The sequence below is a fragment of the Rhineura floridana genome, chromosome 13 (genome assembly GCF_030035675.1).
Source record: "Rhineura floridana isolate rRhiFlo1 chromosome 13, rRhiFlo1.hap2, whole genome shotgun sequence".
Classification (NCBI taxonomy): Eukaryota; Metazoa; Chordata; class Lepidosauria; order Squamata; family Rhineuridae; genus Rhineura; species Rhineura floridana.
The window spans coordinates 24,801,515-24,819,610 of record NC_084492.1 but is presented as its reverse complement, the minus strand read 5'-3'; the positions used below and the strand labels follow the sequence as shown (position 1 = coordinate 24,819,610).

General features: G+C 40.9%; 1 long non-coding RNA gene across 2 annotated transcripts in view; it reads left to right on the top strand.

Annotated features, from left to right (window-relative positions):
* LOC133369409 (uncharacterized) overlaps positions 1-18,096 on the top strand; it is a 75,033-nt gene that overhangs the window by 51,869 nt on the left and 5,068 nt on the right. For both annotated transcript variants that reach the window (XR_009758880.1, XR_009758881.1), the window contains exon 2: positions 6,503-6,635. This is a non-coding gene — a long non-coding RNA (uncharacterized LOC133369409). The remainder of the gene's footprint in view (positions 1-6,502; positions 6,636-18,096) is intronic.

The following is an 18,096-nucleotide window of genomic DNA, read 5'->3' as shown; positions in this document are numbered from 1 at the left end:
ATAACATACATAACATACATAACATACATAACATACATAACAAACATAACAAACATAACAAAGAACCCAAAGCGACTTACATCAATAAGATTAAAACCAACTATAATAAACGCATTAAAACAACAAACACAACACAACCTCATGAAAAGTCTTCAGCATTTTAATGCACATTTCTCCTAATAAACATATTTTGTATGCAGTTTTGACTAATGTACAGATTTTTGCTAGCATTTTCTCCTAATATAATGCATTTTTGTATGTTATTTTCATTAATATATTCATTTTATGAACACTTTTGCCTAATATATGCATTTTTGTAAATATTGTTTGGTAAATATTGCACTGCAAAATTTGGAAAATTGCAAATTTCAAAGGATGGGGGGAGGAGGGTTACACCCTACTATCCTATGTGCTGCTATTTCTTCTTTTAAAACAACATGTTAAAGGTAATTGTGAGCTTCTTGAATTGTCTAGTTTGGCCTGTTGATTCGAGACAATCAGGAAAGATTGTTTGGTTGGAATTCATTGTTTATCTCAATCAAGGCTGTTATTGCAGAGTAATAACCCTGGGTTAAAAAAAACTCCACTGACATACAACCCCAAGGTAGGGGTGGGCTGCTTTGCTTGCTATTAGCAAAGCATCATTTTATTAGAAAGTCTGGGATTACAATTTATAGGGGTTTTATGATAGGATATATGAAGCCAGAGTGATTTTAGGATAACTTCAAAGCCTGGAGAAAAATAGATCTATATCCCACTCTCCACCCTCCAGAACTCCCAAGCAATAATTTAAATTCTTTAAATTTGAGATGTAATCTAAATTCCCAAAGAAGAGAAAGCTGGATCCATTGTGCAGTGACAGAGTAGCCCTTTTCATCCTTACTAGGCTACCTGCATGTAATTCTGAAGATCAGAGGAGAGTCCGTACTGAGTTAGAAACAATTATATGGAGTATTTCTACTTCATAGGAATGTGGTTCTGCTTGCTGAAAATCTATCCTTTGCATGGAGTCAGGCATAATCCTATGCCTACTTTGCCCTTGCAGTAAAAATATGCTTAATAGCAATTTCGGAAGAAGAGAGAGAGAGAGAAAAAGAATCTATTTTAAGCTGGTTGAACAGAATATCTACGCATAGATGGAAACTATAAGTGAATAATGTTAATGGAACTCTGTTTTTGTAAAATGCATGGGACAACTAATAGAATCTAGCTACTTTAAAAGTAGATGATTGAATTACATTTAAGAGACTACCTAATTTATGACCCTTAAAAATAGTTTTTAGAGCTGTCTGCTTGATGGGGACTGCAAAGCCTATGGTCCCGTCATCCAATTTTTTTTAGTTGTCTCTTCCCACAGTCTGCATTCCACCTAATGCACGCTTTGTGTTACTTTATATTGATGCAATGACAGCATTCCTCATGCTAACACCAGTGTTATTCAAGGGACACAGTACCTTTTCTTTTTCTTTTCTTTTTAAAGTAGGAAACTGAGAGGAGAAGCAGGGTGGTGGAGTATGGAGCAGTTGCCTAAGCTTGAAACAAATATTCTAACATTTTAGATTGCCAGGTACAATATGTTATCTGGCTATCTAATATGGCATCCATCCAATGAAATATGTGGGGTACCCACTGCTAATCTTAGAAGTTCTGTGCATCAGTAGAAGAAGTTCCAATTACAGCCCTTAATGTCATTTTAATGCTATTTTTTAAAATGTAATTATAACTCCAATTGCATTTGAGATTTGAAGCTGACAATAGTGATACAGAAAGAGACACTGCAAAAAATAGCTCCACTCAAACTTTATTAGCAATTTAAAGAAAGAGGAGTACCCAGCCAGATTAATACACATTATTTGCAACTGAAATAGGAAGCCTTTGTTTTCCTGGTGTACAGCTTTCAGAACTTTTCTTCTCTTCCGCCCCTGTGGCCATTTGGCTGGTGCTATTTAAGAAAAAAAAATGGTTTTTTGTTGTTCATTGCTTTGAGAGATTATGGTTCCCCCACGCTTCTTCATTTATACAACTACATTTTGTCCCTTCACTCCCCACCCCAATGACTTTGGATTCATGTGACATGACAGCTTGATTTTGGTCTTTGGAATAAGATCAGTTGTATCAAACTTTGCTCCCCTTGGAGTTTGGATCCTATCGTGGGACGCTCGGTTTGGATTACTTGGAGGAGCGATTCTTCACTTTGGCCAGTTCAGGAAGCAGAAGCAGACATGTGCTTATATATGTATGCCTAAAAAGCCAAAGCATTACAATCTAGCTGTACCAATGCCTCACAGGTTTACAGGGGTGCACAAAGCCTGTAAGGGCTTGCTTCAGAACCTTCCATCTCCCCTTAATCCTGCTCCCAGCCTTGATCTCTCCCCACTTAGCTCTCTGTCCTCAGCCTCCCTCCCATTAGTTTGATCTAGGGTTAGCAGCTCTAGTAGCGCTGAGGATGGTTTAAATCATCTCTACATGTGGAACTGTTCTCTGCAGTCAGCAACACAGGTTCCTTTGACACAAACAGCCCTTCCTTTGCTGAACATAGGGCAATAACCACCTGCAAAGGAGGTTAGGGATCCTGTGCCATTAATAAATAGTGGTTTTTGGCAGTTGTAATATGTCCTGCTGGGTTAAGAAAAGCAGAAATTGCTGAATTGTTCCCATCTACCTAATTAATAAAGGTCCAGAAGCTCTATCCTCCAAATTAGGATATGCAGGAATCTGTTATTTGGAGTGCTAAAATACTTAAAATGTTGCTTTTCTTCATTTGGTGACATAGCCACAAGCAGATCACAGGAATGTCATTTCACAGTCGTTTGCAGATTTTTCTCCAGTGAATACTTCTTGATTTTGTTGAAAGATTGCAATTTATTGTGTTATGATTGGCTATGTGAATTGCATGCAGCTCTTTTCTGATTGGGTGTGTCATGTAGCTATCCAATGCTGTGCAAAGAGCAAGTTGAATGACAACTTGAGTATACAATTCAAAATTTCTGCTGTGTCGGTCAGTTAGTCATCCAATTAGGAGTACAAACAATAGCACAGAGCTCTTAGAAGTAACCAACACAGCACAAATTCTGAATTGTATATTCATATATATACATTTTGATCCGTTCTGTCAAGTGTTGCTGTTGTTTTGTTCCTTGGCTCATATAATTAACCAAGATTGTGAACTGCTGATTGCCATACAATGTGCAGTTTGAAATCTGCTTTCAGCAAATGTTCAAGAATTTGACCTTAAAATCCATTATAAAAAAGGAAGGATCGTGTAGTACATTAGGAGAAGGTACTTTTTCAGCTCGTGAAATAAGTTCTGGATTGGCCCCAAAGAAAAACTTCTGGAACTATAATGAAAGTGTGTAAACTCGCTTTAGTACAAGTCATGTGACAAAACACATACCCATCTTTCATTCATTATCCTCTCTCTGTTCTGTCCCAGGCAGTGGTCCCTGCCAGATAAAGTTGAGAGGGCTCATGTGCTATGCACAGAATCCAAAATCTCTGGAATAAAAAGGACATTTCTCCCATCTCCCCCAAAGAATCCTGGGAACTGTAGTTTGCTCCTCACATATCTTCAGTTCCCAGAATCTTTAAGAAAATACACTTCCCAAGATTCTGGGGGGGGGATGTGCTTTCAATGTGCTTTAAATATACGGTGTGCACGCAGCCCAGGTAACATACCACTACTACCAGTTTGGGATCTAGTAGGAAGTTCCTTCTAGGAGGAAGGGCGGGATATAAATTTAAGAAATAAATAAATAAATAAAGTCAGGCAAACGATGACGAAGGCAAGGTCAGACAAAGGAGAAGTTAGGTCCAGATAAGCACAGTCAGGCAAAGCAAGGTTCAAGGGCCAAAAGGCAAACAAGTAAGGTGGATAGCACCCTGAATAGTGGTCTGGAAGTCAGACAACAAATCCAGGTTTAGCTTTAAAAGGACTGCAGCTTCCTCTCAGCAGCTAGCATCACTTGTGATGAGTAGAGCTTCTTAATCTGAAAGGGGCCAGCTGGTTCTTAGAAGTTGGTGACTCTAGCAGCATCGAGGAATCTGAGGCTCTACAGTGGCCTCTGAGATAGAGTCTGAGGAAGGCAAATGCAAACTCTGCAGGCTGGAAGAGGCGCTGACATCACCGGCTCCTCTGGTGGAAGGACTCCAGAGGAGGCAGAGATATTCTGAGGGCAAACCCTCCTCCCACTCTGAGCTGTCATTGGAATCCATGAACTCTTATGCTGAGGGTGAGGAAGTGGAGTTCTAGGTCAGGGCGTTCTTACTGCTTCCCCACTCAGAGGTGAGGTGGCCACTTATGCATCACACACACACAAAAAGAGGAAATGCATCCCCCCCAACAAAGAGATCAAAAGAGGACACAGATTACCAGAATGTTTGCACATGCTTATATATATGTTTAGATGCAAATTTAGAAACAATTTCTATCATTTAAATAGAAATACAAAGCATCTCATCGTAGTGGAGAAGAAGCTGACCAGGCGACCTGTGTGTCTGCTTAGCTGCCCGGGTGCTGTTGATGAGCAACATCAAGGGTTGTCCCTTTATCTTTAAACCAGATTTGGACAGGACAAATAGAGGACTGTCCTCTGTAAAGCGTGGCAAATGGCCAACTTACAGGGTTTCTGCAAACCCTCCTGCGTGCACAGCAGATGTTTGACCATTAGGGCATCATAGCTCAGAGGTCAAGCATCTGCTTTGCAGGCAGAAGGTTCCAAGTTCAATCCCTGGGATCACCAGGTAAGGCTGAGAGAGACACTTCTGCCTGAAACTCCAAAGAGCCGCTGCCAGTCAGTGTAGTCAGCACTGAGCTAGATGGACCAGTGGTTTGACTCTGCATAAGGCAGCTTCCTAGGTTCCCCTATTACTTCCATTTTCTTCCTTCTTACTCTTATGCCCTGTGTCTTCTTCCTTGCCTTCTGATCTCTATTGCTTCATGCTGAACTCAGCACAGTGACATCCATCCTCTTAGCAGTAGCAAATCCAGGTTTACACCTGAGTATACTTCAGGGAGCCATAGCCAGTCCTTGCACTCTTTAATGTACCAGTTTGATGTGTGTGGTGTAGTGGTTAGAGTGTTGGACTACGACCTGGGAGACCAGGGTTCGGATCCCCACACAGCCACGGAGCTCACTGGATGACCCTGGGCCAGTCACTGCCTCTCAGCCTCAGAGGAAGGCAATGGTAAACCCCCTCTGAATACCGCTTACCATGAAAACCCTCTTCATAGGGTCGCCATAAGTCGGGATCGACTTGAACGCAGGACATTTACATTTACTCTTCTCGGTAATGCCCTTGTTAAAAAGCAGGAATTTAAATTTATCCTCACTATATATGTCACTGTGAGAGCCAGTGTGGTGTAGTGGTTAAGGTGTTCGACTATGACCTGGGAGACCAGGGTTCGAATCCCCATACAGCCGTGAAGCTCACTGGATGACCTTGGGCCAGTCATTGCCTCTCAGAGGAAGGCAATGGTAAATCACCTCTAAATACCGCTTACCATGAAAACCCTATTCAGAGGGTTGCCATAAGTCAGGATCGACTTGAAGGCAGTCCATTTCATTTTTTTTTAAAGCATATGCTTCCAAACGTATATATGTTTCATTGGCACATAACATTTTTTAGATATGTACTTTTAAATGTCTTGCATGAACTGATCCTTTATGGAGTCTCAGGAGAAAGCAGGCTGCACAGGTTGAAGAAGGCTTGAAAAATTGGCACCAGCTCCATTGCATGCCTCTGCATCCAGGGAGAGGAGAAGCAATGCAGAACAATGCAGAACACTGGGCACTGCCCCACTGCTTTGTCTGGCTTGTGCAGGTTGCAGGGGTTTCCACAAAAAAAGACTGAGGGGAGATATGATAGCACTCTTCAAGTGCATGAAAGGTTGTTACATAGAGGAGGGCCGGGATCTCTTCTCTATTGTCCCAGAGTGCTGGTCACGGAATAATGGGATCAAGTTGCAGGAAACCAGATTTCGACTGGACATCAGGAACAACTTCTTAACTGTTAGAGCCATACGAAAATGGAACCAATGACCTAGAGTGGTAGTGGGCTCTCCGACACTGGAGGCCTTCAAGAGGCAGCTGGACAGCCATCTGTCGGGAATGCTTTGATTTGGATTCCTGCATTGAGCAGGTGGTTCGACTTGATGGCCTTATAAGCCCCTTCCAACTCTACTATTCTATGATTCTAAGGCGGCGAGGAAAGGTGTATGGGGACTGTCCATGGTGGGAGATGGGACTGCAATAAGCTCTTTGGCCTTATCTTGTATTGACCTGATGGTGATGTACCAAAACAAGTATTTAGCGTCAGATGCAATTGCTTCTTTCATTGTACTCTGTTTCATTGCCATAAAATAGCCCTTGTTGCATGTGAAAATATTCAAAGGCATGTGATCAGAGAATGGCTACCAGCACAGCTGAACTGGTATCTGGTTATTAAGTGAGCAACAGTTGCCATCTATGCTCTGTTCTACTTAATCATTATCCTGTTTTCACAGATGGGAAAACTGAGGCAGAGTGATTAAGCAACTTGCTTTAAATTCCTGTCTGATCCAGGATTTTCATAGATGGGACCTTGCCTCCTGATCAAGTGTATAGACCATTGAGACAACAGCTTTCTATATGTCCCAGGTAAGAAAATATTGCATTGTGCTGCACTGGCGGTTACCTGGTGTGTTCTTAGTTTATTAGAACTCTGGGGGGCCCACACTGATTCTCAGTTTGGAAATGTGTAAATAAAAAATATATTTCCAGAGATACAATTATGCCTCTTCTAGAAGAAGGCAGCTCTAGAAATTTTACCCAGAATTGTTCAATGCTTAGTTAAAAGAGAGCAGAACCATTATTCTGATGCAGTTCTTGGCTTTTAAAAAGTCTGCAACTGTTAGAATTCTGTTTGGATGTTGGAAAACTGAAAAACTGAAAAGAAAAAAAGGTGACCCAAAAAAGCAGTAGGCTTTCTCTTACTCTTTGAAGGAAAAAAAAAAACATGACCAGACTGACCTTATGATATACGTTTTTGCTGCATGAACTCTTCCTTTGATACACAGTGCAACCTCTCCAGAAAATCTGGAGACAACCCTATGGAAACTGAACAGAAATTGCAGCATTATGTGCTTGGTACCAAAACAAGCCAGTCCCCACTTCCAAATAAGTTGTGATTAAGAGCATTTGCTAATGAGATCACACATATTTAAGTAAGGTGTGTGTGTGAGAGGGGGGGGGAGAGAGAGAGAGAGAGAGAGAGAGAGAGAGAACACGATCACTTACACTAAAGGCAATAGAACTACTAGTTTCAATGAAATTTCAATGAAATGTCACCCATGCTGTGCCTTGGAAGGCATAAACAAATATGTGCTACACTTGTTAGATAGGAAGCTAGCACCCCATCCAGAAATGAGCTCTACATCTTTACAGTGATGCACATAGAGCAGTCAGTCAGTTGAACACATGGAAGGGGAGCGTTTTGTGCACACAGCTCTCCCCACAATCAGTGTAACATACTAAAAGGATTTTGGAGACCAAATTGGCTGCATTCACATGCCAAAGTGAGCCAGAAACCATGGCTTACCATGCATGAGTGAAATTGTGCCCGATTCACACCTCCCCACTCCTCCCAGCTCATGCTGGGAAGAAACAAACCATAATTCCTGACTTAGCCTTATGTCTGAACCAAAGATCATGGTTTGTTTTGCTCCAAACAAACCAGTCAGTAAGCCAAGAACGAACTTTGGTTTTAAACTGTGGTTTCTTGGGAGAAAACAAGCCTTGATCCTGATTTGGATGTCATGCTAAGCTAGGGATTGTGTTTGTTTTCCTCCTAGCTCAAGCCAGGAGGAGTCAGGAAGAGTGGGGAGAAGCAAACTGAGTGCAATTTTGCTTGTGCATGGTGACCCATTATTTGTGGCTTACTGTGATATCCAGGCACAACCATTATCTTATGGAGCAGGGAGCAATGCTTCTTTTCCAACATCCAAACAGAATTCTATAGTCTCACCGCCCCTATGGTTAGTGAATAGGTCCTTAAATGTGACTATTTTGGAAGTGAGAGCTATGACTGAAGAATCCTCACGAGTCCACTGTCAGAACTGGCAGCCTAGAGGGGGAAAAAGTGAATATGCAAGAAGTTACACCAGTTAGCTAGTCAGCAGACAAGCCAATCGGCTGGTGGGCAGTTAGTCTTTACAACAGATTGCCAGACGAATGAGTTGTGCCAAAGTCACAGACTTTAAAGGTCCAGGAGGAATCCCATTGGTTCCTTGTGTCACCTGACTCCTGCTAGTGTTGTAGCTTTTTGGCCACCTGCTAAGTGCAGCAGAGAACAGGTGAACAGCTCCCTCTTCTGGCAAATTACAGTGGTGCAGATAGTCAGAGTCCCAGGTCTGAAACCCAAACCTCTTACATCAATAGAATGAAAACATCCTTGCCTTGTAACCCAGTCCTAAATGTTTGCACTGGCATATTAGCTTGTAGTGCTGAGCAATGTCCCTGAAACAGTGTCATGGTTTGTGATTTTGCACAAGCACAGCAGCCAGTTCACTCCAACCTATGTGTTTATTCCCTAGCACAGCACGCCTTAGGATCGGGCCATTAGATAATCAATTTCTCTGCCTGAAACTATTTAAGCATCACATTTTCTTCTAACAACTCCCTGTAGAAAAGTTAAATATTCTATGTGGATTGTTTTAGTCTTTGGGATCAGTGGAAAACTCCTCAGGATTTCTAAATTAATATTCCCTTAGACTCAAATAAAGACTTTGAAAGTGAGCCTGGAAGTTGTTTCTCTCTTTCTCTCCACTCCCCATCTTCACTTTATTTCTATATTTAACCATGTGTATATAGATTGTAAAGAATCATAAAGCAGCTTCAGTTTGCTGGTGGCAACAGAGATATACCACCTCAAAGGAACTAATTCCTTAAGTGACACCTTTTGCAAATGTTAATATTTGTGCAAAAGCTGAGCCTGCCAACAGAGTACCTGAAAACATTAAAAGAAAATAAATATATATTCTGTGTTTTCTGTATTTGTACCCTGAATTCTGTCTGAGCCATGCCAGGGTGACATGAGAGTAGGGATGGGGGCGATATTCAGTTCAATCCACATTTAAAGCTGAGCTGACAAAATGTGCACTTTCGAAACAACATGAGAACCAGAATGCAGCCGTCCATCAAAGTTTGCACTCATCCAAATGTTGTGATGCAGTTCTCCAACCAATCAGTGTTTACAAAAATGCATATATTAGGGAGGAACGTGCATTAAACTCAATATATTAGTGAAGATAACATGCAAGAATTCATTACATTAGGAGGAACTGCTTGCAAAAATGTCTGTATTCGTCAAAATGCATACAAAAATGTGTTTACTAGGAGAAATTCACACTAAAACGCTGAAGAGTTTTCATGAGGATTTAAAAAAAAATTCAAAAATTGCTGCAGAAATGTGGAGAGCTGAATTTAAGACTGGGAAAATGAGAAACTGAGAGAATAGAAAGGGACATAACATTCCATCCCTAGTTGGACACCAGGAAGCCCTTGACTATCAGCTCAATTAGTCCAATCAGATGAGGATTCTTCCATCCCTATGTGAGAGAAAAAGGGGAGAACAATCTAAGCATTGAAGTCTTGCTCTTTGTTTTTTCTCTCTCTGTGACCCTAGCAATCTCTTTAGCAAGCCATGGTTCAGTAAACTGGCACACAGCAGCGGTTCTGCAGTGGAAAAATCATAAACCAGATGGAAGCTTTACATTTTTGTTTAGTTTTTAAGAGCAGTTTTTATAACATCGCTTAAAATCATTCTGATGCATCATACTGTTTACACTTAAGACTTTGTAGCTAAGATGTTTACACTACAGAGAATGTTTTAAGATATTTTATAGTTATGATATTTAGATAATTGGGAAGAAAAAAAGATAGTTTGTTGAGATTACAGTGATGTTGGTAACCGTGAAGTAACTTATGAGACTCAATAAATATGTCCAGTTTGGTGGAAAGTACAAACTCAGTTAAAACAAAACAACACAAGAGGGAATGTCTTTTTAGTGAAATCATTTCCTTTTCTTAATCAAAAGATGACAACCACAGCTTTAGAAATCCCATCTGTAACACACCACTCCACATATCTGCTATGGGCAAATATATATAAACCGATTGTTAAATCAGTTGCTAAAATGTGGTTTTTTGGTTTTTTTTTAAAAAAGCTCATGTGGATTGTGTGCAAAAGTGGACAAAGTTCAGCCTCTGTGGAAAACCTAAAGTGATCAAAAGTCAGCCCTGCTTAACTTCTGTTTAAGGTCTTCATTTTCATATGAATGCCACTTCAATGTTTTAGTGAAGAATGCATTTCTTCTAAGCATCTGGTCTTTGGAACATTTTTTTTTAAATGCATTAATCAAAAACAATAACTTCTTTTAACTTTTGTGAAGTGCTCTAGAAGAGAAGTATGAAATAATCTGTGTGTGGGCTTCAAATGTTGGGAATGCAAACATTTCACAATAAACATGTATAAATGAAAGTACTTGGCCAGATATGTTGAAAGATAGTACATGTTGGGTTAATTAATGCATACTCTTATTAAAATAAACCTTGCTTTCAAGATCTGACCAATAAAAATCATTAGTATATTTGGATCAGATGTGCTGATGGATTTTTATATATATATGCTAAACTTTTGCAGAAAGGGTTGTCCTTGAAAAACCTAAAACCAGATTTCAAATTAAAGTCAAAACCTTCCATTACCTTTCTGTCCTCTTTGTGTTTTCAATATAGTGATATGATGAATTACGCGAGCTTTATCTGCTCTACCTACAATTGATTTACTATTGATAGCCTTAAATTTATCCTTTTAAATGTGCAAATCATGGTTATGCAGCCGGTGAGTTGTACAGTTTCAAAGACATTGTTCTCTTCCAGAATGTAGTATCTGATTCAGACTATAATCAAATTACTCTACCGCTTTATTTTTAATCAAAAAAGTGTTTATCTTTCCTGATCTTGAATGGAACCATTTTAGTGGTAATCTTATGTTTTAAAAATTGTACCATGCTGGCTGTGAAATCGTCCATGTAACCATAAATTTATTTTATTTACATTATTTTTTCCTTGCTGGCATCTAATTAATCTAGTTTTAACTCATATATGTAAAAATAGGGACCTTGGTTTTGCCTAACTTCCTATACCTGCACCATCACCCAGGATGAGTTGAAAGTCACAAAGTGTTTAAACAAGGGCAGCAGAATCTAAGGCTCTCGTAATTTTTCTCTACAGCAAAGACCAGGCTTGTTGCTTTCAACAGCAGTTTACTAATATGAATAAAACTGGAAGCAGTTGTAGTACAGATGTCATTTTTTCTTGACCTGTCCTTTAAAAAATAAGTTCCCTCTTACTTTCTTAAAATGGCAACAAAAAGAAGCTTATTAGCTGCAAGGAAGAGAACATGACCTGGTGGATTTGAAAGGGATGTGACACCCTTGAAGCCCTTAGACAAGGCACTGGTAAAATGGAAGAAGTAGACTTCAGGTGCTGGGAGGACCAAGAGTGAATAAATACAATAATTAGCAAATGGTTCTTCATCACTGTGAACCATAAGACAAACAGATCATTTATAGCAGGTAGGGATGGAGGGGAAATTTGATTCAGTTTGCATGTAACAGCAAATCTATCAGTTTTAAACTTTTTGAAACAATAGGAGAACTGAAACACATCCATCTTTGGAAATTCGCACTTGTCTGAATTTTATGATGAAGTTCTGCACCCATCCAGTGCTTACAGAATGCATATATTAGGAAAAAGTGTGCATAAAAATGAATATGCTAGTGAAAATAACATACAAATGCATTATCATCATGTTAGAATACGTTGCTCGTAAAAATGTGAACATTAGTCAAAACTGGACACAAAAATGTGTTCAGTAGAAGAAATTCGCACTAAAATGCTGAAGAATTTTCATGAGGTTTTTTTTTAAAAAAAAACACCCACAAATTGTTGCAGACATGTGGAGAAAGAAATCCAAGATTAGAAAAATGACAACCTGAGAGAACCAAAATTGACAGATCTTTCCATTCCTGATAGGAAATGCCTGTGTGGTGAAGATTCTGCTACACATTTATATATCCCATCAGAGCTCTCTGTTCCCAGAATCCATTGCCCTCACCCCCCCCCCCAAAGAAGACTCATGAGACAACAGTTTGGGGAAAAGTTGTATTTATTAAAATATAACAGACATTTGGAGATCCTGCAGACCCAATTAAATCAAATTAGCCAGATTCAAACTGAATGGGCATGTGAGGAGAAGGCCTCTATCTGGTAGGGAAGTATATCTCCAGCCCCTTGGGCACGTTCTTCAGCCAAAGGCTGTGGCTCCCCAGCAAAAGATGGGGAAGAAAATTCCTCCCTCCTAAATGAGCTTTGGGCATGCAACATCCTGCGCACCATGGCTCCACTGTACTGGGGTTCACCCTAATGCACAAGTCAGGTCATGAAGGCACCCCCAAGTCCCTCCCAGGCATAAAGCCCCGGTAGTTCCCTAAAGAGTGCCCCTTAACCCCCAAATGCCTCAGTATAGCTCCTGTTTACCCACCAATTTCCTTACCTGCCCGAACTCCATGCCATAAGGCCAGTACCCAGCTCCTTCCAAAGCAAATTGAATTTGAGTGATATGAAGAAGGCAAAACAAGAAGGATCCCTAAAAGCAGAAGCCAACAAAATTGAACGCAGCCCCTAAGTGGTGGCTGGCAAAAGCCTGTACAGCTTACTGGGTGGGACGGTGGGTGGCAACAAAGTGCACAAGAGGGAGAGGTAGGGGTGGAACTGGCTTATAAGCCCAGCTCAGCCCCTGTGTGATCAGCTGGAGTCCCCCCACTTGACCCCAGGGAAAAACCGCCCTCCCTGTCAGGAGGGATCTTCCTGAACCTCCTTTGTACAAGAAGAGGGTGGGGGATGACATTCTCAGCAGAAACAAGATACTGATTTGACCTTTATGTCATGGCTGCTAACAAGGCTATGAATTGGAGCAAGCTGTTTTCTAGATGAAATCGCATATACGAGGGATTGATGCATTTCATTTTGTTTACTTCATTTGTTTGCTTTTTGATTGTTGTTCCTAAAGCCCTCACTCTGTAGTAGGTTAGTGGACACTTTATGTAGGACAGGATTGGGGAAGCCTTTTCAGCCTGAAGACCCTGTTCCTTTCCAGGGACAACATGCTAGTGATGGGCAGGGCCCCAGGGCGAAAGTGGGCAGAGCAATCAGTGGGGATCTTGTCTTTGTACAGTAGCCTAGAACCTTCACACTCGCACATCCCTCTTCATCCAGGCAAGCAAGAGGTATTAGTCCAACCAGGCAAAAACACAGAAGGAGGGTACAAAACACACACAAAACCACACAAAAACGGTTGTTGATCCATCAACCGCTACAGATAATCAAGCAAGCATTACAAAGCCGGTTACTCCATGATCTGTTGATCTTTGAGCAGTTTAGCCCAAGTATCAATAACAGTATTTTAAAAATTGGCAACACTGAAAGTCACAAAAGGACTATTCTCACTAAACATCCCTTCAAACGGATTGCATCGGATCTACCGGGAAACCGTTCTAAAACGGGGTGCAACAGTCTGTCCCACTCATCTTTATAAAAATTACAATACAGAAGCATGTGTGCTATAGTCTCAACAGCACCTGAAGCAATGGATAAAATCTCTGGTCATGGGGTGCACCTCGAAAGCATCCTTCTGTCATCACAGAGGGCATAGCATAGAGGTGCACAACAAGACTGGTGAGAAGTGTGGCTGGAGAGGGTGGGTGGCCTGGGGAGGGTGCCAAGGGCCAGACAGAGAGGACTGGAGGGCCACATTTGGCCCAGGCCTGTAGTTTCCTATCCCTGATGTAGAAAATGAGAAGCAACTTCATAACAGTCCCAATGGGCCACTATTCTTGAGCCTTACATGCAGTGGCTCTTCCAGATCTCAGGCAGAGGAACTGGTTTACTCCGTTACTTAAGATCCTTTGTCTAGAGCTGCCAGGGATAGAATCCAGTACCTTCTATATGTAAAACAATTAGCTATACACTCTTCTCTCCCCATGGTCATATGATACCAAGAACTGTGAATAAAATCAGATCCTGTCAATTGTCCCAGATATTTAAATGCTAAATCCCTCATAAATATTATTGAATACAAGAATTAAGTCTTACATGAAATGATTTGCAAAAGAATAGACAGTGGGAAACTCCATGTCATTAGGTCAGACTAAGTGGCATCAGCAGTTAGGCAATGCTGGTATTTCTGGTGGAGATGTGCATGTGTGTGTGTGTGTGCGTGTGTGTGTATGCGTGTATATGTTAAATGGCATCATCAGGGCCGGCTCCAGGCATATGGGTGCCCTTGGGCATCAGCTTGCCCTGGCCCCCCGGTGGGTGGGTGTGCGCACGCATGCATGCGTATGCACATGCGCGTGGGCCCCCCCACCTGTCTAGTCTTTATCATTGCCCTTAATGAAGATGGCGGCTGCGGTTTCCCTAAGGGGAATGAAGCCTCCGCTGCCATCTTTGTTGATGGCACACGTGCGTGCTATGCGCACACATTTCTGCCATGAACTAAGATGGCGGCAGCGGCTTCAGTACCTTAGGGAAGCTGCGGCCGCCATCTTCATTAAGGGCAATGCTAAAAAGCTGGCTGACAGGTAAGTGGGGGGCGTGAGGGGGGCGTGGATCGCGGAAGGGGAGCGAAGGGCCCCTCAGGGGCTCCTGTAGCTCCGGGGCCCTCAGGCCAGTGCCCAACCTGGCTGCCCTTTAGAACCGGCCCTGGGCATCATGCATACATTTATGTTTTTAAATGTGTTATAAGTCACTTGGACACCTTTTGGTAACAAGCAACTAACAAGTCTAATTAATATTGCTGCTGCTGCTGCTGCTGCTGCTACTGCTACTAAATAATATAAGCAGAATCAAGAGTGAGAGGTTGGCCAGCTTGCATATTAATTTATCTTGCCACAACAACCCTTGAGCTCACTTTTGTCACCAACTTGATTATGTGTTCCAAAAGGACAAACTAGAGGCTGGTGTTAGTTGAAGGAGATTTAAAGAGCTGGTAAATCTGGGGAATTAACAGAACATTTTAAAATTGGGAGATGAGTAGTTATTTTATCTACACTCTATACCTGGGCTGTTATCACTGCTCTGTGGTACTCTGAGCCCTACCCCAACTACCTTCTGTACAAACAGTGACCTAAGACTGTCTCAAGGCAAGTGACAGTCTGTGGCTGAAGAATCTGTAATTCCTTGTAGACAGGGTAGCTATTTTAGGACAATAAACCTGAGCCAGCTGCTTTTGAAACAAACTTGGGTATTCCTGGTCATACAAACAAGCCATTTTGTTTAAGAACTATTCAGATGGTAATGGGAATCAAGAAGCTAACATGGTTGAAAAGGGAATTTGGCTAAGCATAAAGATCCATGATTATAGAGTAGCTGGATTTTTGTTGTTGTCATTTATGTTCTTTAAAATGAACAGTAGGATATTTTAGTGTGAGAGAATAAGACTGAGGACAATGGCACCTTTGTGTCTAAGAAAGTGAACAATGAATTGCCTCTCTTTAGACAATGAGACATTTCAAACTTATATGAACAATACTTTTGCCCTCCCCAAATAAAAAGATGGGTAAAAAGAACTTTCCCCTAGCTTATGATCAAATTTTAACCGTCATATTGGAAGCTTATTTGGAAACCAATGACAAACACACTTGGTCTGGTTTGTTTGTTTTAATAAAAAATTGTGGTGATGTAAACACCATCACTACAGATTTTTGGTTTTCTGTAATGAGTATCTTATGCTGCTGGATTTGGAGGATTTATTAGTAGCTTTATATTTTAAATCACAAAGGCCACAATCCACAGCCCACTTCATCTGGAACAGAACCTTTGATTTCAATAGAACTGCTCCAAAATAAGTGGGATGTAGTTTGCAGTGGGAGTTGGACTAGGAAAAAACCTCTCTGAGAGTAGGACCAATAAGAAAATATGTAAATAATGGGTGGGAAGCCACATATATTATTAAACACTTCTGATGAAAAACCTTCCAAATTCAATATGCTCTGGGAATGATGAACTAGTGAAGCATTAGTGGTCAAAATATCCAAAAGTCCTCCAAATTTAGAATCCTGTTGGTGTCTAAAAGCTGCTTCAAATGAAAATTAGAAGATGGTATTTGGAAGAAAAGAAATTGGTGTTATGTAGACTGACTCCGTCCCACATTTAATTATAAACCTAAATAGTGCAGTTAATTCATTTTACTTGTATCTTTTCTTGAAAAAGCTTAGGGTGGCTTACAGAGACTCCCAACGGTCTCTGATCCAGGAACCAAATCACGCCCACCCACCCCCAAGCTTTGCCAGTGCTATAGGATTTGGTCCCCAGACAAATCTTTGCACTACTTTGGACTTACGTGAAACACCTCTCGCAACTTCAGTTTTCTTAGATTTTGCCGGCTAAACAATATGGGAAGCAGCAGAGTACAATGAAACTTGCATGGTTGCTATAAATTTGTTCATTTGAATTCATTGGCTTACCCTGTCCTGTAAAACTTGGATTCCAAGGTTATTGCTGTTGTTGTTTTCAGCAGAGGTGTTAAAACCCAAAATCCTCCAGGACATACTCAATATTTGCACTATGTATTCCCAAATGTATTTAAGAGCCCCTCCCATCATGTTATGTCACAGTGGTGTACCATTTTAGAAATACGTAAAATGGGTACTTCTAACCAACTTTGATGATGATGGCACTAATATACAGCATGTGAATTACAGGCCTGGATGACTTAATTCACTTGTGAGATATATTTCAGCCTTCCCCCCCATGACCCCCTGATGTTGCTGAACTGCAGCTCCCATCATCCCTGACTATTGGCCGTGCTGGCTGAGACAAATGGGAGTTGCAGTTCAAAGCATCTGGAGGATACCATATCAGGAAGGCTGGTGTAGAAGGTTGTCTTGACAGTATTCATAATGAAGAAAACAGCTGCCTACTCTTGTGGTTTCAATTTTTCGTACAACACCGAGTTCCTCAGAACATCATTTCTAAAAAGGCGGAGGAGGGGAAGGGACCTGGTTTTTAAATGTCAGATTTGGCAAGTGATTAAAGCCATAAAAGTAACTAATAATCCTCCTGTGGGAACTAAACAGCAGCAAAAATGGGTAAGATATTTAGGTCTGAAAAGTGTCCACTGTACGTGAGCAATAAGTATTGGTTGTTTTTTCTTTAAAGCAGTGCATTCATTTTTGGTTGCATAGCTCCCACTGATTTGAACAGCAGTAGTATAGCTAAGATTCCTCCCCTCTAATACATACCTTGGAAACACTATTGATGAAAAAGTCTTTTTAAGAGCTAAAAGTCAGAGCATGTAGAGCTAATTCTCAGCCTCTTTTACCTAAACCATTCTGCTTTATTATTATTGTGGTTGGTAAGTACCTTCATGGATGCAAAAATGCTGATAGCGGATGGCTCTTTAATGCAACCCAATGGATAGAAGGCAAAGCTGGATACATTTGGTCTGGAAATAACTCACAGTTTAAAAGCATATTTTTAAAAGTGATCAACATTGAAGACGATGTCCGTGTTTCTGATTCTCAACAGACCAACAGGTCAGAGGGAATGAACCCTTAAGATTATTCCACCCTCCCAATAATTTAATTGCATAACACTGGTCTATGGGATGCATATAGCAACGGACTGAGGAAAACACGCCATCCCTAAAGGATATTAAGCCTTTGGTCATATTGTTCTAACTCTTTTGATCTAACTTTTCAGCCACTTTTTGTAAGTGTAAATAAAAATGGGCATTTGTTCAAGAATGAAAGATGTTAAATTGGTTTGTATCAGGGATTCTGAACACACCTCTAATGATCCTACTGATGTATAACAGTTTCAAATAGAAGTTAGATTTTGTGAAAAGTTCAGGACTTTAGGCCACCCATGGTGGTGGTGCAATTGCAGACATTCTTTGAGGAAACTAATTATCTAGAACCAATCTAATCTGGGTTCAGACCTGGGTTTGGGACTGAATCAGCCTTGGTCTCCCTGATGGATGCCTTTTATCAAGATTGGG